The 24,031-nt window shown below is 33.0% G+C and overlaps 1 long non-coding RNA gene across 1 annotated transcript; it reads left to right on the top strand.

Annotated features, from left to right (window-relative positions):
• Positions 1 to 1,251: 1,251 nt before the first annotated feature.
• LOC129219341 (uncharacterized) lies at positions 1,252 to 9,490 on the top strand. The gene is made up of 3 exons (XR_008580401.1): positions 1,252 to 1,323; positions 4,212 to 4,303; positions 9,391 to 9,490. It is a non-coding gene; the product is annotated as an uncharacterized LOC129219341 (long non-coding RNA).
• The last annotated feature ends 14,541 nt before the right edge of the window (positions 9,491 to 24,031 follow it).

Here is a 24,031-nt window from a genome sequence, read left to right on the forward strand (position 1 = left end):
ACATTAGCCCTTGGTCTTTGGTGTCCACAAATTTGGCGACAATTGGGGAAAATGCTTAAGACTCCTAGTTTTCAAACTCTTCCCGAAATTTCTACATTATCTGGGGGAATTATCATAACATAGATCGTAAAATATGCAGAATTGACGAAAACATTTCCACATTGCTTATAATTCCGTGGCGCCAAGTTTGTGGACCTTTTAGAAATTAAAATGAAGCGAAGCTAAAAGTCGTAACCATGGCAATGCGAAGCAAAACATCAGTAATTTTCGAACTTTATTTTTAACGGCTTGTAACTTTTTTCCTTTAGAGATAGAAGGTTATTTTTTCGACCATAGGTCGAAATATTTCTGAAGTAAAAAATGTCGCTTTTGTCGAAAACTGTTGGACAAATCCTTCATTTTTTATTCATAGATTTAATGAAGATAGTATTGCCAAAATTTCAGCTAAGCCTAAAAATTCGACATAAAAATGCAAATTGCTCCCGTCGTAATGAAGTTAGAGCATTAAAACAAATTGCTTAGAACACGTAAAATTCTACCCTTTTCAACGATATAAAATATTAATATGTGCAATTAATTTTTCACGCCTTTAATAGCTAATAATAGGGAATTTACGTAAAATTTAGGCCTAAATTGGAATATAAAAAGAACTAATTATCGGATTTTTTTCGAATCATAGCCGATGTTACTCAGTAAGAAGGCACCTTTCATACAGTGAAAGAATTTTTCAAATAGTTGCAATAATTCCGGAGATTACCTCGAACATATAAACACACAAAAATTCGTCCTCTCTCTTTATAATATTAGTATACACTCTAAAAAATTTCCGTAAATTTAGGCGCATTGGCCATAAAATTATACGGTAAGTGCCCTTCTTCGAGAAAACAGGGCAGTGACCGTAATTGTAAAAAAACTACAGTAAATTTAAGTTGCGTTGAACGTAAAATTACGGGGCAGTCGTCCAGTCCCTTAATCTGTGCAGAATACGGTCATTCCCCGTAATATGCTAGCTGATAAAGATCACGTGTCGTTGTCACGTGTTTCTACGCAAAGAAGCGGGAAGGAGAAAAATCAAGATGGATGGCCTGTGTTGAACGAATGTTGTCTTCCAACTAGAGTCCCTTCCTACAACTTAACCTTTTAAATATGTAATGTATGATATAAGTCCCACAATATCTGGACCAAATATACGTATTGGAGAGTAGGGACTCTGACATACAGGCTCTCATCTAAGTATTGCGCCTAGGCATCGAAAGAAAGATGTTGTCTTCGTGCTTCGTCGCCGTCGCCATGTGATTCCAATGTCTGGATTCAAAATATTAAGTAAGTGTTTTTTTTTCTATACTATTGTTTAAGTGTAATTTTAATCCACTGTTCTTTTTTTATTAGCTATTTTGATAACAATAATTTGTGAGCATTGATTGATGGCGAGTACCGAAGCTTCGCTGTAACGTTGAAATTTAGAATTGATATTGATTGTATCAAGACGTACTTCAAGACGTACTGCATGCAAACGTGATGCAATATAAACGCACAAATGAATATCATATTATGCTCCATGTGTTTTAATTTCCATAGTTTCATTCAAAAATTTCTGCAGTATTTTTCTAAATTAATGTAATTAATTAAAGATGTTGTGCATGAGGACAAAATGAATTATTTACTAATTCTCTGCATGCTTTATATTTCTGGTTTTAAATAACCATGATCAATGACTAATAGGAATTGGTTACATTTTTTAGATTGCTTTTAATGAACTCAAATGTTACATTTAAACCAATGAAATAAAACATAGGTACGTAGTTGAAAATAAATTGCTTTAGGCTACCTATTAACGACAGATTCGTTTTTAGTACAAAATATAAATAATGACATCATTGTTTTCATTAGTTTCACAGCTATAAATGTTTAAAACATGTTTCATACATTTTTTTTTTATAGCTAAATCTTTAAACAGTTATTCATACAATTATTATAAACCAAAAATAATGTGATGTAACATGTATTTCATATCAACTTTCAACACTTAATTAATTACTGAATTGTTTCTGGTTCAATGTGCCTAAACTTATAAATTAAATGTAAATTTCTATAATAATACTATGTTTTACTATAACTTACAACTATTCATAACTTAAAATATAATATTTTGTATAATAATTACTGTAAGAAGAATGTTCACATCATTAACTGCTGTATTGTCTGAATCGCAGCTCTCTATATGAAATTGAAGCAGTTTTCAATTTGCTCAATCTGAGCGGACGAGAAGCCATGTCTTTCTAGTAGGAAATTTAGGCTGTGTTTGCATATGTGTGTATCGGATTTTTTTGGGGGGGGGGGAGGGGGGAGGGAGGTGATTAAAGTGGTGAGATTGTGCTATTGAAATTTACTGTGGGTATGCCTTTTTTAGAGAGTCGTTCATGTGACTTATAAAATCAAATAACTTTTTATTGGGGGTTGTATAGCCAGGATTTCATTTCTTTAAGGGTCTAATATACAGAATACAGAGTGGTTCAAACGGGGTGACCCCCCCTCCCCCATCGTATATTCAGTGTTATGTTCGTTACGCAGTCACTTTACAGTCTTGAAAGTAGTAAAAATCGGCAGAGCACCATCTATGTCGTAACACAGTGGAATTCTGCTCCATGTTATTGCAGATGTTTTGCTGGGTTCGGAGCAGAATTTTAAACGCAATGTTCTAAACGCCCAAATTAAGTGGAATATGGTGCAGAATTCAGCTGTGTTGCAACATGGATCTTGTTCAACTGAAGTTCTTAAGACTTCAAAGTAACTGTTAAGCCCAGCTCGATAAATTTTTGCCCCCTTGCAAAAACTCAGTGGGTCCTCTCCTAGACCAGCAGTGTATATTGTTTACGTAAATAAGTCTCAGTACTAGTTTTTTTTTTCTTTTTTTCCCTCAATTTCTTGGGCCGTGGATCTCCTTAAGGATGTGTCCCCCCCCCCCCCCCGAACTGTAGGTACTCAGATCGGAGCCTGAACTTTACAGCAAACATTCAACCATAGTAAAATTAAAAAAGGGTTACTCCCGCTTTCGGACCACTCTGTGTATTATACAGTGAAGCACAGTTTATAAGTTTCTCTTGTATACGTTTTTATCATTTATACATTTTTAAAATTAGTCACTGCTGAGTTCAATACATAATAACGAATACCTATTATACTTTTTTCATTTAATAGGCTTGTTTCATGCAGTACTTTCAAAAACGTTTAAATCATGCTTACTTCAAGTTTTCTTATATACGACTAATGAAATTATATGCGAAACACAAATATTTTCATTTTTGAATTTTCTTGGTCATTTCAATTTGGGTCTAGATCCATGAACGCTCCCCCTGGTTGTACTGCTGTTTTTTGAAGTGTTTCCTTCAAATAGTGTTATAATCGAATGTTTGTTGTCAAAGGCGCGTTTCATGTTATTCTTTTGAATGATTTGGTTCTGGTATGAATGTTTTTGACTGGAATGTGTTTTAATCATAATGGTAGGTTTATAGGAGTCATGGTTGCAGGTCCTTGAAGTGGGGGAGGGGCAGTGGTGGATCCACAGAGGGAGCAATTGGGGTGATCCCCCCCCCCCCCCCCCCCCCCGAATTCACAAACCTAAATTTACCTTTGCAAATTTAAATTTGTAAATTCGAAAAATTTCCGGAAAAGGTCTCCAAACCTCCCCCCCCTCCCCCCCAAACTCATCACAAAAAATCGCCAACTGTATTTTTACGACTTTAGTTCCAAAATTTTTTCAGGGGAGAGTCCTCAACCCCCTCTCTCCAATGTCATCAAAGATGGCCAAAATTTTTGAATTTTTCGATCTTCAATTTCGAAAAACTACCCGAAATCGAAAACGTTTTCGAAAATGTCGTTCATTCAAACTTTACGGGGTTCTTGAATCAGAAAGGAATGGGCCCTTACTGTTGATCCTTCTATTCTGCTTTTGAATTTATGCTTTGTCTTATGTGTGTACGGTTATAAAACTATTTCAACGGTGTAGTTATTTAGTAGTACTTAATACATTCTAAACTACTGGGCTTATACATTTTTCTTTTTAGTTTTTTTGGTTTTTGCGCAGTCGGGTTTTTTGTTTTTATTTAATAATTTTTTATTTAATCTGGATTTTTTTTATATAAATGATGCATAATCATACCTACCATTTTTTATTTTGTTCCATATACTTAGTTGAATTTTCTTTCACACAGACAATCCTTGCTTTAAAGTTTGATCCAGTTTGCACAATTGGATGAAAAATAACTTCTGGATCAAGAAGTGTTTCATCGGAATTTATTTAGAGGTATGTATTAATATTTTATTTTAAGAAATGTTTTTCTAAACTCTATTGAGCGACGATCAGTTTCTTTGCTCTTAAACTAACGATTTTAATTTTTCTACTTGTTACTTGTATTCAGTGCTTTTATTTCTGGTCGCTGTTGTATTTAAATGTTATCGATATGAAATAATAAAATTTTATAATAAATTTAAAAGAATATAAAATGTTCAGTATAATTGTGCCACAGAGTGATGTCCGATGAACTGGACACGAAAACAGAACTTTTCATTTTGTAATCTTAGGTAGTCTATTTGTATTGTATAGGTATGAGAACACGTCCTATTTGTATTGTATTGTATAGGCAGGGCGTCCATATGCAAAGTTGCAGGGGGGGGGGGTGCTCAAATATTTTCCCTGTGGTTTAGCTATATGTTTTCCCCATGGAAACTGATTTCAGGACGGATTAGAGTCATTAAAATTTGACATTTTTAATAACTTATTCGTTAATGGCTGGAGAAGAAATGTTTTTACATTTTTGCAAGGAAAAAAGTACTAAAAGCAAGGAAATTCTAATTTCAAGGGGGGCTCTAGCCCCCCTTCACCCCTATATGGGCTCCCTTGCCTTATACGTATATAAACTACTGTATTTCGGATTGGCAACATGTGCTACAACCAAGGATACTTGGGCAGCTTTCAACAGTTAAAATCTCAACCCTGGCTGTCCCACTGCATACCCATCCATGCTCGTCACTGGAGGGGGGGGGGATTTCCCCCCTCCCTTTCTTCCAAGAAAAAAAGATGAGCATGACTAGGGTATGCACGGGCGCTGCCAGTTAGGAGGTTTTAGGGGCTCAATTCCTCCCAGAATCCTTGGTTTTAACCGCATTGCCGATCCTAATGCCTAACGCATTCACAGTAGTTAAAATGCCGGGCCTGATCCTACTTACGACAAAAGAAGTGCATTAGCCATCTTTTGTGGTACAACTTATAAATGATGAAAAGATTGATATCAGGGGGTTAGATACTGCTATTTTAGGGCTGGTCATGCTGAAGAATATTTTTAAGGTGCATAAAAAATTCTGAAAATACTTGGGTGTCAATTAAAGCAATAACTTATCCAGAAATAAAGCACCTTGTGGGACATAAACAATACTAATTAATTTTAAAAGCAATGAAAGGAAGTTGTATTCCAGATTTTTACTTTAAAAAATATTAAGTGAAATTAAAAAAAAAATACTCCAATTGTTTGCAGGTTATTCATTAAGTATATTTGAGCACAAAGTGATTGGATAATAATGTCGGCAAAGAATTATGACCCTCACCTTGTATCCATCGTTGCATGTAAGATGCAGAGATTTCCATATTTATTTTGAAAATACAGTCAAACCTTATTAAAACTGACTCCAAGGGACCTTTATAATCTATTAGCCTTCACCTTAGTTTATCTTATCCAAATATCAATCATTAACAATCAAAAGGACAGGGATCACAAATGTAGTTTATCTTAGCAGAAATTCATTTTAAGCATGTTCAAAATAGTATGATATGTTTGATATTTTGTTTTCCAATTGCGATGTTTGCAATCTAAGAATTATATTAATCATATCAGTAACACTCATTTACTATTGAAAAGAACCAAAAGTAGACTGCTAATAAAATTTACTGTAAGGGTGTCTTTTTTAGGAATGTCCTTCTTTGAGGCACCGTCTTTTAGGGGATGAGCCTCCATTATTGTGGAATAGATACCTTTGTGTTTTTTAAATGATTGTTTCTTTAGTGTTTTAATTATATAGTGTTATAAAAGAATGTTTGTTGTCGAGAGTTTGGTTATTGATTTCTTTTGGATGATTTGATAGCTCAATTATATGTTTTTGAGCGAATATTTTATTAGAATTCTAGTCAAATATTTGACTGAAGACTGAATATTTGGCTAAAAAATGATTTATAAGTTTTGTATTTTATTTTATGGCAATTCAGAATTGAAGATGCTTATCTATTTTCTGTAGATTAATTATTTTGTTTGAAGCATTACATAATATTTTGAATTGTAAAACTTCCGAAATCAAAATACTGCAAAATTTAATTTCTGAGTGTTTTCTTTGCACGTTATAAATTGCCTTTTTTAAACATTTGTGAGACGAGAAACGTTTCACAAATTGATTTTTTCTGCTTAGTGTTTCATACCTAAGAAGTCCAGTGGCACTTTGTGCCTCCTCATTGCAGATTTGAGTTTAATTCCCCGTTGGGCACAGTTGACTTCACCTTTCATCCCATAAGTGGGTCAATAAAATGAGTACCAAGCATGCTTGGAAACTAAACACTGGAGGTTCCACGTTTGGCTGACCACCTTACTAGAACACCTGCCTTTGCACCCCACAGCCCTCTGTCATGAAGATTGATATGGGCACGGTGGGATTGCCTCCAATTTTGCGCCACTGAGTTTAGTTTCATACTTATGACTTATAAGTGGTAAAAAAAAATGTTTATGTGGCGTAAGATATAAAAGAAAGTGAAAAGTTGCGAAACTTAAATGTAACATCTGAATGTTTTCTCTTGCACTAAAATCACCTTAAATGTTTCAATCTTCAAACAGTATGCCTTTTACAGTAAAAAATTTTGGGAACAATTCATTTAACAATGATTTTTAATTTCATCAAAAGTATATTGATTTAAACCTGCCAGCAATTTTTGAATAACAAGTTTTATTTTAGTATATTTTTGGTTCACAACGTGTGAATTTCACTTCCATGGCATGTCACACACCTTGTGTGGCTGTTTATGTTGCTTAATAACTTGATTAATTAAAAGTATATACTAATTTATTAATTATTCCTTTCACAAGTGCCTCAAATGATAATTGTTTAAGTATATTTAACTTTTTAATAGTGGTTTAGTTCATTTTAGTAGGACAAGAAGTCATGTCGCACAAAAATTTACTAAATACTATTTTACATGTATTTGAAACTACTAATTAAACCATACTTTAATGAAGAGAACTTAATTATATTCCCACTAATCATTAAAATAGCTGATTGATTGCACAATTAACAAAACTACCACTTTGATATTAAATTGGCCTCAATTTTTAAATACTAAAAGTTATTTTTATTTTAATTTCTATGAACAAGGGATTATTTTATTTTTTATTTATACGTAAAATAATTGGAACTGAGCTGGCCATTGTTTATGGTTACTTCTTAGGTAACACTTTCATGGAAGAACGAAAAAAAAAGGAAAAAAGGTTTCGAAATTGAAAAATATTTGCATTCAAAAGTTATGTTTTCTGAAGAATTACCCAAATGTGATAATATTAGTAAATAACAGGTTGGAAGTTTGTACTAGAGTACTATATACACATTCATTCTATATACACATTCATGGTATAAAAAATTGTTTGCCTACTAATTGTCAACTATTTATGTTATTTACTATTCAATTGCTGACTAAATATTAAGGTATTCAGCCAAACCAAGTATTCGGTTTTGTGTGCCAAATAGCCAGCAGTATACCAAAAATCAACTGCATATTCAATGTATCCCTAATTTAAACGAAGAGCTTTTTCAAAGTTGGTGGGTATGCATGTTAAAACCCAGTGTGCATGTGTGGTTGAAAACATTGTCCTACTATTGAGTGCAGTAATTTAGTGTGGTTGAATAGTACTTAGGATGACTACTGAGTACTCAACCCAAGTTCATGCTACTGGGTCAAGTACTGAATATAGATCTTTTTTTAACGAACAACTGACATACACAAGGGAAAATTTTTCTGTTATTGGAATATTTATATGGATATTAAGCATGAAATAAGTTTTCAATTAAAAAGAAAATCCAAAAAGATTTAAAGTTTAAAATTTAAAACTATTTTTTCAGAATTTGTGGGGGGAAAATTGAAATTGATTTAAAAAACTTAAATTTTTCCATCACAGTTCTTTCTCGCGTTAAAAATTAATCATAGATAGCTTCTTTGTACTTTAAAAATTTTTGACCAGTACTTTTACTGGGAAGTCTCTTATTTTGGGGTAAGGAGCTGAAGATTCCCGTAGTTTGTCTTTTTCCTTCCCACAATGCAACATGTTTTCTGTCTTTACTTTTCTTTTTGAACTTGGAAAAAAAAATACAAATACTAAACCTGTACAAATGCATCCTTTAGCACTGGACTCAGACTCCAATATTATTCCTATAGCGAACAAAAGTAGTTTTATTCAAATATTATGTTTTTATTTATAAAATTTGTTTAAAAGTTTTATTTATGTATGGGCAAATGAAAATTTATGAAATAAAATAGTTTATTTTTATTTATCTTTTGTGGCCCCCCTTAGCCCCTCTACTAGAAAATCTGCTACCATGCTTATGTATGGGGTCAAAAAGCTTGGATGCTTATGCTCTGAAAAAAGGTGTTTTCAATATCTGTTTTTATCATACTGTAGATGCCCGTCAGGAAATAGCCCATATTGGCACTAAAAATTCCAAAATGTTTTTTCCCTGAAATTTCCCCTTATACTTGTACTACAGTTGCAGGTTTCCCCCAAGATCTTTGCAAGACTCCAAAGTGCTTTATGTTTAATTATATCTCTTAATGATCATCATTATTGTTTATGTTTTCAATTGAATATGATTCATTGTTTCTTTCTTTTTTTGAAATTGATGTTCACTAAATATTCATAACCTCATTTTGTTTTCTTTTCAAAACAGACCACATATTTTGAATTGATGTTGGAAAAATGCTTTTCTTTGTCACTCGTTTGATTTGATGAAACACATTTTTCGATATTTACGTGTTTACCAGCTTTTATGCATTAAACTTAAGATTTATACATTTTAGCAGTTACGATGTCTTTTGATCTAGCCTTAATTTTTTGTTTAATTTTATTATAGCTTTTATTTCTATGTATGCATGTGCTTTTTCCTAGGATTCCTGGAAATTATGTAAAAATCCTTTGAACATCATATTAGGGAGGAAAACCTTATGAAACCAGGGAAAGGGGTGAAAAAAAAATAGGGTGCTTTAAAATGCTTTATTTTGATTTTCACTATTTAGTGAGAATGCTGCTCTGCTTTAAATGTGTGAAAAACAAATCATTCTTAATTTTCCTTATGGTGATTTCTTTTTAGGGCAATATTTTGGATAAGTTACTGAACTAAAGGATCCAAAAGGAATAAAGATTTGGAAAAAGTGATTCAACCAAGTTTTGAAAAATTTGACCATAATTTCTCTTCTGAAAAAGTTTATTTGTAATTATGTTGTTATTTAACTTGTAATTAGTGTAAAATAAACCTTTTTGATGTTTTAACTTCTTTGTTTTCATTATTGACACTTCTGGATATTGTCTCTTCTTATTTCTTATGTAGACATGCTCACATATTTTTTTGGTAATAATTTTTGAGCTAAAATTCTTTCTCTCGATAAAATTGTTTTCGAGATGCTTACCTTTAATGGATACTTATGGTGTTTAAAAATTAATTTATCCATAAGTTTATGCTAGCTAGTAAAAAATGCAGTCTATTTTAGAAGTCGACTGCACAAGTTTTTAATTTATGTATAATTTAATTAATTTATAACTTTTTTAAATATGAAGTATAAATATGTTTTTTAATAATTTATATAACTTTTTTGAATGTTCTATGTTCTTTGAATGAACGAGGTCAGCAAACAAGTAAAGGCAATGGACGAACCATTAAAAAAACACTAGTTGCCAATGTTGGTAACATGTGTTTTAGCGATGAAACAAATTATTATGTATGTAAGCATTTTACATAAAATGTTAAGTGTTGTATTTTACTATAATCCATACAGTAAAAAAGCTTTACTGAATTTGTTTTTTTTTTCAGTTAAGTTTCCCTTATTTCACGGGATTTTTTCTATATTTCTTTTTATACTTCTCTCTCTTAAACATGCATTCTCATTTTTAGAGATCATTTAATAGAATATTTATAATTCTGGCAACTGGGGTCCTCAAACTGCATTACTAACAGTGTTAGCCTATTTTACGTGTTTATTGAATTGTAAAAATGACTTGCATTTTATTGTGTTCTTAAAACTTTTATTCATAACTTGGTTCTTATATGACAATAAACTAAGTTTTAAAGCACCTAATAATTTATGGGCAATGACGATAAAGAATGACATTTTTTTATGAACATCATGTTAATTTACAGGAGGCAGTGACCATAGAAAAGTTTTATGAGCATAACGCCAATTTACGGGCAGTGATCCTAGAAAATGAATTATAGCTTTTACGGAAGTAATATCAATTTACGGGCAATAGGCGTAGAGAATAAATTCTAGCTTTTACGGGAGCAATATCAATTTACGGGCAATAGGCCTAGAAAATAAATTTTAGCTTTTACGGGAGCAATATCAATTTACGGTAAATGGGCGTAGAAAACAAATTCTAGCTTTTACGGGCATATAGTCAATGTACGGGCAGTGGCCGTAGAAAGAGGAATATAATTTTCACGGGCACATAGTCAATTTACGGTCACTCCCCTTTTATTTTACGGGGAGGAAATTACGGGCAAACCTATTATTTTCACGGTCAGGAAAGATTACGGGCAGAATATTATTTTTACGGGCAGTGACCGGACCATTTTCTGCCGGTCACTGACCGTATTCTAACGGTGAAATTTCTTACAGTGTAGATAAACTGTACCATGACTGAATTTTTACTTTTTTTAAAAAACTTTTTTACTAATATATGACTAAAACTGTAGTCTGGATTGAAATTTCATAATAAATAACAGGAATGTACTTTTTAACTGCGGGTATCAGTTTTAGTTTTGTATTGCAATATGGTTTTTGATTTGAATTGTTGGTTTCATCCTCACACAAATAAAGATTATGATGTCTTAGTAGCTGAGGATTTATAATGATGTAACTCCTCAGTTGTGGGGTTAATCTCCAGAAGGTAAATGTAGCTTTGTCAAATAATGCACGATTTGCGTTTCCAAAAGTTTGACATTATGTAAATAGGGCATAAAAGTTCAGCCAATTGATAAAAATGTCGATGCGTATTAGTATTAAAATTGAACCACGTCAAAGAGTTTATATCATCAGAAATATCATGGAAAATACCTTATCATAAATGGTTAAACCGGAAAAACAACTTTTTCTCTAAAACAAAAAATTTTAAAATGAGATATAACAATATTATTATTATTTATTTTGATTTATCAAAACTTTTGTTACAAAATTTATCCTTGGGTATAGAAAGAAACAAAATATTAAATTTAACATTGTTTCGAAATTATCACCGTATATTTTGTAAAATTGAAATATATGTTTCATCTAGTCTAGTTTATTTGAATTTAACTCTTCTGATGATTTCCAGAAGGATTTGAAGCAATTACGAAATGCTAACAGAGTGCCGCACTTCTGTTAATTTAAACACTGGATGAGATTTGGTAGATCAGAAAGTATTTGTAATCATATTGTCCTATTTGTTGAAAACTGTCGTAACTGCATAAAGTCCAGTTTAGCTATCCAGATTTTCAACTCTACGCTTCTATATTGGAATTTCTAAATCATGTTAAGAGTATTTTTATTTTTACAGAATTTTAGCAACATACATACAGAGTATGTTTATACAAAGATATAAGGGTAGATTGATATTCTAAAATCATTGGGTTTTTTTTTTAACATTTGAATTACGTGGAATAATATTTCATTTGCCGCAAACGTGTAAACATTTTGGCTTTTTTTTTTTTTTTTTTTGTGTTTTTTAACGATTTTTAATAATCTTTTTCAGAGTCTTGAAATGCTTTTTTTACCAGATTTATCTCAATAATATACATTTTTCATATACTTGGTATGTTAAAAACTATATACTTTAGATATTTCTGGTTATTAAAGTGGGTCAAATAACGAATAGCTAAAAGCAAGCGGAAATGGGGAAAATGTTATTTTAAAATAAAGTATAAAGTTAAATGCTACCCAATAGAAGAAAATAAAATAACAATGTGCAAATAAATAAAAAATAATTTTCAAAACGGTAAAATTTAGTAAGAATTAGATAAAATAAAAATTTAGAGGGCCAAAGTTCATTTATTTATTTTATGCACAAAAATCAACTCACCTAATAAAGAATAATTCAGATGCCTAGTGATTTTTATATTCTTTACTTTTTTGTTGCTTTCTTTGGATGACAATGTTCAATTTTTCTTTTTTATTTCAGTTACATTTTAAATTCCAACCCCTTTTTTCTTGAAGAGTTTGCATGACAGGATTTCTACAAATGTGGTAAGAAGCTTTTATTTTCCCTACTGTGTATCTGAAGTGGAGAAAGATCTCAGCACTTCTTGCTGAGATCTTTCTCCACTAGGATATGCGGAGAATGTGTCGAGTAAGATGGTCGTTATGAAAGAACTGCTGAAGAACTTTCAGCATTTCGAGGTGGGTTTGCTGGCAAGTCTGAGCACGGAGAACAAAGAATGATGGAAAGAATACAGCTACTTCAATAGCTTTCATGTAAGGCAGCTGAAAAGGGAGAAGAGTTGTGCAATGAGGAAGCTACAGAGAAAGTGTTTAGGGAGTTAGTGTGTGTAAGAAAACACTTAAAGAATTAGTAAGCAGCGTAGTTAGTGTTGCCGACGTGGTTGGGCCGGGAGCAAGTGCTGAGGAAATGGGCATTAGAAACATCCATTTCGTTGATTTCAAGTAGAGAGACTAGGGATACTTGATCCCTGGAGATACATGATCCCTAAGCGAAAAATGTACCAACATCATTAAGTAGAGCTTTGAAACCTGATAACAATGTTAAAGTTATACCTATACATAAAAACTGGCAACACTTCGTCTTTTTCAACCATTTTGTTTTGACTCACGAAATGACTGTCTGAATGTGCCAAGGGAAACTTCTTTTTATGGAAAGCATTCTGAAGTTTACATTATCTGTTTTATACAACTTTAAGAAACAGCGAAGTATATTTTTAAAGTATATACAGTCGTTAATAATCAAGACATAATTTTAGCAAACTGCCAGATTGTTAATATTAGAGCAAGTATGTTTGTAAAAAATCTCATATTAGGGATACTTAATCCCTTTGATTTCAGGGATACAGGATCCCGGGATCAATTATCCCTATAACAATGTAAGCGCAATAAAAACAATGTAACTGTAGTTTACTTAGTTGACTTTAATTTCAAGCGTTCAAAACCATGTCAACATAATAAAATGTATCATAGTATAAGTGACAGATATGAACAATCAATGCAGTAAATCTGCTAAATTATTATTATATCAGGTCGCACTTGTAACCAAACTCGGGAGTTTTTTTTACACATAACACCTCAAACATATAAATTAACTTTGCTGATAAATTATGTTATGAACAGCCAAATGAGCTTGAACAAGTTTTAATTGATTATCCTTGTTTGAATTTTTTAAAAAAATGATATTGCTAGAGTTAGATTTACAAAGAAAAAGACAGTTGCCCATTATGTAAATGAAATATAATGCACAGTCGGATTTCCATAGTTTGAAAAAAGTTTTTTTTGAACGAAAAAGTAATATGCTTAATTAATTAGTAATATGCTGAAAAATTGACAAAAGTGTAGTAGATGAGAATGAATGTGTTAAGTTGCCACATCCAGTTACGTTGAGCGAAACTATAAGAACTACAACAACTGTAACGTTTGCATTTGACTTTTCAGGTTTTGAAGAGATATGCTAGGTTTTCTTTTGTTTTTCATAAGTATACAGATACTAATATTTTTATTCATTTTTTTAAAAAAATAATTCAATTGAAAAACTCTTAATGTTATTTTTGCAAGACTAGAAGCATATAAATTGATTTTTGTAGTTATCATCGTATGTTTTTGTTAGTTGTTGTAATTTTAGCTTTATTACGCTACTTTAAAAAGAATTATTAGTTTTATTTATAAAATTTTTCACAACTGTATTGAGGAATAAGTAACTGAACAAAAGCATTTAAGTTCATTAAGGATTTGTACGTTTTTCTACAAATTTCCTAGTTGAATTTAAAACAACGTTATTTTTGTGTTCATATTATTATCATCTAAGATAATTGAAAATGTTGTTATTTTTTAGAAACATTATGTAGAAAACTGATCAGATATGGATTTCAAATAAAATAGAAAATAGCTGCCACTAAAATTCAGTTTCAAAACCAAATTTCACATTACTTCACTTCGCGTTTTTTTTTTTTTTTTTTCCTTTTTAATCATTAACTTAACTTATTGTAATCAACCTACACCACGCCTAAATCCACAGAGGGTGGCCAAATTATTCTGCTCAAACAAACCTTTATGTATTTTTATTGTTTTTTAATGTTGTTACATAATTTTATTATTTGAACACATTTTAAAGTTTATTTAAAACATGAATTAAACATATTAAACATTAAGTAACTTCTAATCGATACTATAAATGGGTAAAAAAATAATTATTTAATCCTTAGTAACTCCGCCTTTTGCTGCCATCACAGCATGCTTTCAATGCATAATACGGTTACATGTTACCTACTCTGTTATTTTAAAATAGTTATTTTTTTTCCAAAACTCACGCTCACGAAAAGAAGCTTGTATCTTGAAATTTTAACGGACACCAACACTGACGTCTATAACATTTAAAATATATTTTTTAAAAAAGTAAAGTGTTGAGAGAATAAACTTTAAGCTCTGAATAAAGTGCAAAATGTGTTCAAATTATAAAACTATATAACAACAATAAAAATTAAAAAATACAAAAACAGAAAAGTTTGAGTATAATAATTTGATCACCCTCTGTAAATACTAAAACTAAGGCTTAATAAATAATAAACGGAAGCACAAAAGCTTACTGTAGTCAAAAAACACGTACCTTGTGTTGCAACGTCGAAAAATTACATGCCCAGTCAAGAGAAACTCATTTTGGTGACTCAACGAAACAATTCGTTCCGATATCCCTTCCAGTAAACTTTGTTACTCATTACTTGAGTCTCAATAAGTGCTTAGGGGCAATTTCATTGCAAGAGAATTAGCATTTGTTGCACAAAATACTTTGCAAATACTCTAAATATGCGACATTCCTGTTTCATTGCATGAACTCCAGAATAGATTCTTCATTTATAGTGCTATTAAATTTATAAAGAACATGAATTCTTTTTCTATATAATGCTACTGAATTTCAATGGTTTTCAAAAATAATACTTAAATAATATTTTTTGGCTAAACAACGGACGCATCTTATGAGATACGTCCACACACACCCAGACACCCACTCACACACATAGTGTGTGTGTGTGTTCGGAAAAAGAATTATGATCTCAGAAGTAGGTGACAGGAAAAAGAAAAAATAAAGCAAAAATAAATCAAGTTGTTAACTTGAATAGACAGAGATCAATGTAAAACTAACTTTAATATGGAAAATATAAACCGGGCATAAAACAGTTTTTTGAAGGGTCATTCTCTAAAGAATTAATCGTTGAAAAATATTAAAACAAGTGGTATCTCAAATAAAAATTTATTACTCAAATGCAAGAAAAATACATCGTGCTGTAAAATACGATGCGTGCTATATATTTTATGGCTTTTTGAAGTAGCCTTTTCATACATTTTCTCCGCATTTTCCATCCATAAAGTGTTTCAGGGACTATTTTATTGTTTTCTGCTACACTTTGTGGAACTAATATTTATTTCTAGAAAAAAAAATATTGTTTCTTAAGCATCCGAAGCTTAAGCTAATAAAAAAAACATTAAACTGCCGTTTAATTAGTATTTTTTTATGCTTAATAACGATGGATAAAGATGAGTTTGTCAAAAACGGAAACAATTAAAAACATTTTTTAGTCAAAACATTGTCATAAACCAGGTTTTAACTTTTTACAAAGACTTTCTTGAAACTTTTAAATTTTATTTTACTTTTCTTTTCCTAATGAAACAAAAATTAATTCATACTCTGCTAGAATTAAAATTTTCCAACTATATATTTTTAAAAACATCTGAAGGATGTGCCCACTGTCTATAACTAATAGTAAAGCTAACTGGTTGGTTTTCAATAATAGTAGTGACATAACAAGCAAAATATCTACTATTAATACAATTCATCGTATAAATACATACATTTTTCTAATTATCTTCCACTTGATGTAGCTAATGAAACTGCTTCAAATATTGCGTATAGTTTGAGATAAGTAGTGCTCCTAAACTTCTTTTTCTGTTTTACTTAATCCTTGCTTTCGTAATAATTATCTTTTTAATGGGCAAGATACGTTTTCCATACCAACTATATCGCTATAGGGGCCAAATTAATTTCATCATGGAAAATCATGCTTTTTTACAGACAAAAATAAATCCGTTTCTATATTTAAAAAAATAGTAGAATATCGCTAATTCTTTCGCGATGTTCTTGCTATTTTATTAATACATTTCGAAGACATTTATTTTTTGGGAAACAGATTCTACCCTATTACTTAGTGTTGAAAGAAACTAAAGAATCGGGTACAGAATGTGTCAATCAGGATAAGATATTCTTTAAATTATCCTTAAAAAACGCAAATAATTTAAGAAGTGAGCCCTAAAATAGACTTACAAACTAGTTATTCCTGTTTCAGCAAAAAAATATCTACTTAAATTATTCCGCTAGAAGTATGATTAAAATGTATATAAGTAACGTTGAAAGTGATTTTTACAGTGAATTTGTAATTTCACATAAAAAGCATTTTGAAAACAATTTTCTTGCTGCTTTCATAAATACAATACGTAGAATGCATTCATTATACACTCACTGGTCAAGGAATGAGAAACCTTTGAGAGAAACATCTTGCCTTACTCTCAATGTGCAAGGATCTGGAGGGAATATTATGATATGGGGGGGGGATCATGTTCTGCTGAAATGGTGCCCTGATGCTCCTCGAGGGTAAACCAACAGCCATGCGATAATTAGATGATACACTGCAAATAATCGGTACACATTTAAAACTCTATAAGTGTTCCTGTTGCCTGAATATGTGCTAAAATGTATTTCGAATGTGTTGTGTACAAAAGAAATGAAGCTGAAATAATTTACTAATCCTTTCCGTTTTAAAGAAAACGTTCCAAAAGTGCACCGAATGTGGTTTTGCTGGGAATCTGTATTCAGCCGAAGTTTGGGAATACACTTGAGAACACATATCGCGCAGATTTGAGAGTGCTTGTGAAATCCCTGCTTTTTTAGCAGGTGTTACTGTAAAATGGCGGACTTAACGCATCGCTGATTTTTATGGTAATTTATACCGGAAAAATAAGCGATCCCAGCTCCAATTGGTTGCTGTGGCTTACCGATGAAACCATAAAATTTTACAGTAACATTTGGTTTTTACGGTAATAGTTACTGGCAACATGGATGCCAGTAACAATTACTGTAAATTTTCCAGAAAATTTTTAACAGTGTATGAATGTCCGCTTGATTAGTCTTCAACTCAGAAATTGTGAGTTCATCACTTATTTCCAATGGAAACACGCGTTTCACGGGTCTTGTAAGCTCACCCGTGGAAGTTTTCAGTCTCACAACGCGTACTTCGTTATCCTTTGCCTGGAAAAGTATCAATGACACGAGCCATTGGCCAGTCGATTCTCTTCTTTTGATCGCTTCCTATTAGAACTAAGTTATTCTTTTGCACAGATTTTGGCAGACGCTTAGGTGATCGTTGTATCAGTAGAGAAAGATATTCGTCACGAAATCTTTTACGAAACTGTTGTCTCAAATGTTGTAGAAACTGATGTCTTTTATTCAAATTAACTGCGCATCAAGATGATCCAGGTCTGGAACTCCAACTTGAGATATATCTTGCGAAAACATCGATGGTGTGAGAGGGACAAGATCATTCGGATCTTCGGACACACAAGTTAACGGTCTTCCGTTGGTCACAGACTCGACATCACATAAAATTGTGAACAATTCCTCGTAAGATACGCAACTCTTTCCTAAAATATTTCTCAACAATTTTTTGACCATTTGTACTAATCTCTCCCACCATCCACCCCACCAACATGCAGTTGGGGGATTGAATTTCCACTGAATTCTCGAAACTGAAGAATCGCATTCAATCTGTCTCCAATCTACGGATTTCAAGAGATTATCCGCACCAACGAAGTTAGTTCCGTTATCTGTATATATAACTTTCGGTCGTCCCCTTCTAGCAATGAATCTGTGGAGACCGAGTAGCAATACCTCTGTTGACATACTATCGATAAGCTCAAGATGGACCGCACGATAAACAGCGTAGGTAAATAGCAAAATCCATACTTTCTTTCCTTTCTTTAAGTAAATGGGGCCTGCTACATCGATACCAGTGACTTCAAAGACTAAAGCTTCTCTTATTCGATCCTCGGGAAGGGGAGATGGTACAGTTTCTGGATGTTGTACTTTGTACCGTTTACATCGAATACACTTGTTCAACACCCGATGCACTGTTTTCTTACCTCGCAAAATCCAAAATTTCTGTCGAATATTACAAAGCACAAATTGTACACCAGCATGAGAAAACCGTTGGTGATAATCAATAATTCAATATTCCACTAACTTGTGGTCAGAGGGCAACAAGATAGGGCATCGAAAATATTCATCATCCTCTCTTCTATTTATCTTGGTTTTTAGCCTTATCAAGCCGTCTTGGTCAACAAAAGTGCAGAGGTTTTTAACATTCTTAACAAATGTTTCCTCTTGGACGATTTTCCACAATTTCTTTTCCGCCACATCGATTTCATTAACAGTCAGTTCCCCTGTCAATTTAGTTTTCGGTGTTTTGCAATTTATAACAAACCGAATTATCCATGATATCATTCTAACGATCAGAAAATACTTTGAAAAATATCTTAAATACCATCGTTCTTGAGAAGTGCTGGTAACAGCCTGAATAACTTGTTTCCTTCTCTCACGCGATATTTCTTCCTCATCTAGCTGTAGTTTCGTCTCCGGCCAGTGGTTAATGTTCTTTTTCAGCCAATCTGGACCCGAACACCAGTCGGATTTGATAAGCGTTTTAATTGAGCACCCTCGTGAGGGCAAAACAGCCGCGTTCAAAGCGCTAGGAACTAGCCCCCATACACCCTCAGGAACCTTCTCTATCACGAAAGCATTCGTCAGTTAAAAGATTGAATTGTTACACAATTTCACAAAAATATCGTTCTGCTCTAAGAAGTCCCAAAACTTAGTTCAGAAAAGTGTCATTTCATCACAGAGCAGAAAATAGCACAAAAATTGTGGGAAAAGGAACATAATTTTTTTTTCTCCGTCTTGCTTTGTCATATTTTAACAATGAAGTGCAGAAAAAAAAAGTCAGCTGAAATGAAAATAATTTCCCTGTAATTGCTTAAAAAAACTGTCTTTCTGTTACACATGGAATTGCTCTGCATAAAAGGCATTATTTTCTCTATTGTAATTAAAATAGCAAAGCTGTGGACATTACCGAACGCTGTAAATAGCTGTAAAATAAAATCCCAACAAAACATAAATGTGAAAAGGAGCCAAGTTCGATCACAATGAGGCCCTGGGTAGACGGTGTCAGCAATAAAATAGTTCAGATCTCAAGGGGTACCAAGTTTCGTATCTGTTCCTCATAGAAGTTGGACTGTCCCATTTTCTTCAATTCATTCAGAAAACAATTTTTTTATTTTCTTTGATTCCGGATTTTAAACTTGCGGCAAGTTTTGGTCGTCAATCAACAATTTCAAAAACATTTGACTGCTCCAATTATACAATAACTTGCCAAGTTTAAATCCGGGATCAAAGAAAGTAAAAAATTGTTTTGAAAATGAATTGAAGAACACGGGGCAGTCCAATTTCCATGAAAATTTGCTATGGAACTTGTTATCCGTTGAGAACAGAATCTTGTCGGTGACAACGTCTAGCCAGAACCTCATTTCGATCGAACTTGGCTACTTTTTACATTGATATTTTATTTGGATATCATTAAGTTTTGAAAGCTAAATTATAGTAATGTTCTTCTTTAGAATTAAATGTAAAAGCGCGTACAAATACAACTTCCATTACCCCTGCTTTTACGATGCACTGGTTTATTTTCATTAGTAATTTCGAAGATATTTCGATAACTGGGGGTTTATCAATTGACGTCTGGGGGGGGGCGTCAATTATGGGCTATAATTGTTTGCTTCTGCCACTGTCTGCAAGGCCATGGCCGAAGTACATTAGCCCTTGGTCTTTGGTGTCCACAAATTTGGCGACAATTGGGGAAAATGCTAAGACTCCTAGTTTTCAAACTCTTCCCGCAATTTCTACATTATCTGGGGGAATTATCATAACATAGATCGTAAAATATGCAGAATTGACGAAAACATTTCCACATTGCTTATAATTCCGTGGCGCCAAGTTTGTGGACCTTTTAGAAATTAAAATGAAGCGAAGCTAAAAGTCGTAACCATGGCAATGCGAAGCAAAACATCAGTAATTTTCGAACTTTATTTTTAACGGCTTGTAACTTTTTTCCTTTAGAGATAGAAGGTTATTTTTTCGACCATAGGTCGAAATATTTCTGAAGTAAAAAATGTCGCTTTTGTCGAAAACTGTTGGACAAATCCTTCATTTTTTATTCATAGATTTAATGAAGATAGTATTGCCAAAATTTCAGCTAAGCCTAAAAATTCGACATAAAAATGCAAATTGCTCCCGTCGTAATGAAGTTAGAGCATTAAAACAAATTGCTTAGAACACGTAAAATTCTACCCTTTTCAACGATATAAAATATTAATATGTGCAATTAATTTGCCATTGGCCAGTCGATTCTCTTATTTTGATCGCTTCCTATTAGAACTAAGTTATTCTTTTGCACAGATTTTGGCAGACGCTTAGGTGATCGTTGTATCAGTAGAGAAAGATATTCGTCACGAAATCTTTTACGAAACTGTTGTCTCAAATGTTGTAGAAACTGATGTCTTTTATTCAAATTAACTGCATCAAGATGATCCAGGTCTGGAACTCCAACTTGAGATATATCTTGCAAAAACATCGATGGTGTGAGAGGGACAAGATCATTCGGATCTTCGGACACACAAGTTAACGGTCCTCCGTTGATCACAGACTCGACATCACATAAAATTGTGAACAATTCCTCGTAAGATACGCAACTCTTTCCTAAAATATTTCTCAACAATTTTTTGACCATTTGTACTAATCTCTCCCACCATCCACCCCACCAACATGCAGTTGGGGGATTGAATTTCCACTGAATTCTCGAAACTGAAGAATCGCATTCAATCTGTCTCCAATCTACGGATTTCAAGAGATTATCCGCACCAACGAAGTTAGTTCCGTTATCTGTATATATAACTTTCGGTCGTCCCCTTCTAGCAATGAATCTGTGGAGACCGAGTAGCAATACCTCTGTTGACATACTATCGATAAGCTCAAGATGGACCGCACGATAAACAGCGTAGGTAAATAGCAAAATCCATACTTTCTTTCCTTTCTTTAAGTAAATGGGGCCTGCTACATCGATACCAGTGACTTCAAAGACTAAAGCTTCTCTTATTCGATCCTCGGGAAGGGGAGATGGTACAGTTTCTGGATGTTGTACTTTGTACCGTTTACATCGAATACACTTGTTCAACACCCGATGCACTGTTTTCTTACCTCGCAAAATCCAAAATTTCTGTCGAATATTACAAAGCACAAATTGTACACCAGCATGAGAAAACCGTTGGTGATAATCAATAATTCAATATTCCACTAACTTGTGGTCAGAGGGCAACAAGATAGGGCATCGAAAATATTCATCATCCTCTCTTCTATTTATCTTGGTTTTTAGCCTTATCAAGCCGTCTTGGTCAACAAAAGTGCAGAGGTTTTTAACATTCTTAACAAATGTTTCCTCTTGGACGATTTTCCACAATTTCTTTTCCGCCACATCGATTTCATTAACAGTCAGTTCCCCTGTCAATTTAGTTTTCGGTGTTTTGCAATTTATAACAAACCGAATTATCCATGATATCATTCTAACGATCAGAAAATACTTTGAAAAATATCTTAAATACCATCGTTCTTGAGAAGTGCTGGTAACAGCCTGAATAACTTGTTTCCTTCTCTCACGCGATATTTCTTCCTCATCTAGCTGTAGTTTCGTGTCCGGCCAGTGGTTAATGTTCTTTTTCAGCCAATCTGGACCCGAACACCAGTCGGATTTGATAAGCGTTTTAATTGAGCACCCTCGTGAGGGCAAAACAGCCGCGTTCAAAGCGCTAGGAACTAGCCCCCATACACCCTCAGGAACCTTCTCTATCACGAAAGCATTCGTCAGTTAAAAGATTGAATTGTTACACAATTTCACAAAAATATCGTTCTGCTCTAAGAAGTCCCAAAACTTAGTTCAGAAAAGTGTCATTTCATCACAGAGCAGAAAATAGCACAAAAATTGTGGGAAAAGGAACATAATTTTTTTTTCTCCGTCTTGCTTTGTCATATTTTAACAATGAAGTGCAGAAAAAAAAAGTCAGCTGAAATGAAAATAATTTCCCTGTAATTGCTTAAAAAAACTGTCTTTCTGTTACACATGGAATTGCTCTGCATAAAAGGCATTATTTTCTCTATTGTAATTAAAATAGCAAAGCTGTGGACATTACCGAACGCTGTAAATAGCTGTAAAATAAAATCCCAACAAAACATAAATGTGAAAAGGAGCCAAGTTCGATCACAATGAGGCCCTGGGTAGACGGTGTCAGCAATAAAATAGTTCAGATCTCAAGGGGTACCAAGTTTCGTATCTGTTCCTCATAGAAGTTGGACTGTCCCATTTTCTTCAATTCATTCAGAAAACAATTTTTTTATTTTCTTTGATTCCGGATTTTAAACTTGCGGCAAGTTTTGGTCGTCAATCAACAATTTCAAAAACATTTGACTGCTCCAATTATACAATAACTTGCCAAGTTTAAATCCGGGATCAAAGAAAGTAAAAAATTGTTTTGAAAATGAATTGAAGAACACGGGGCAGTCCAATTTCCATGAAAATTTGCTATGGAACTTGTTATCCGTTGAGAACAGAATCTTGTCGGTGACAACGTCTAGCCAGAACCTCATTTCGATCGAACTTGGCTACTTTTTACATTGATATTTTATTTGGATATCATTAAGTTTTGAAAGCTAAATTATAGTAATGTTCTTCTTTAGAATTAAATGTAAAAGCGCGTACAAATACAACTTCCATTACCCCTGCTTTTACGATGCACTGGTTTATTTTCATTAGTAATTTCGAAGATATTTCGATAACTGGGGGTTTATCAATTGACGTCTGGGGGGGGCGTCAATTATGGGCTATAATTGTTTGCTTCTGCCACTGTCTGCAAGGCCATGGCCGAAGTACATTAGCCCTTGGTCTTTGGTGTCCACAAATTTGGCGACAATTGGGGAAAATGCTAAGACTCCTAGTTTTCAAACTCTTCCCGCAATTTCTACATTATCTGGGGGAATTATCATAACATAGATCGTAAAATATGCAGAATTGACGAAAACATTTCCACATTGCTTATAATTCCGTGGCGCCAAGTTTGTGGACCTTTTAGAAATTAAAATGAAGCGAAGCTAAAAGTCGTAACCATGGCAATGCGAAGCAAAACATCAGTAATTTTCGAACTTTATTTTTAACGGCTTGTAACTTTTTTCCTTTAGAGATAGAAGGTTATTTTTTCGACCATAGGTCGAAATATTTCTGAAGTAAAAAATGTCGCTTTTGTCGAAAACTGTTGGACAAATCCTTCATTTTTTATTCATAGATTTAATGAAGATAGTATTGCCAAAATTTCAGCTAAGCCTAAAAATTCGACATAAAA

Source organism: Uloborus diversus, chromosome 3, assembly GCF_026930045.1.
Source record: "Uloborus diversus isolate 005 chromosome 3, Udiv.v.3.1, whole genome shotgun sequence".
Lineage (NCBI taxonomy): Eukaryota > Metazoa > Arthropoda > Arachnida > Araneae > Uloboridae > Uloborus > Uloborus diversus.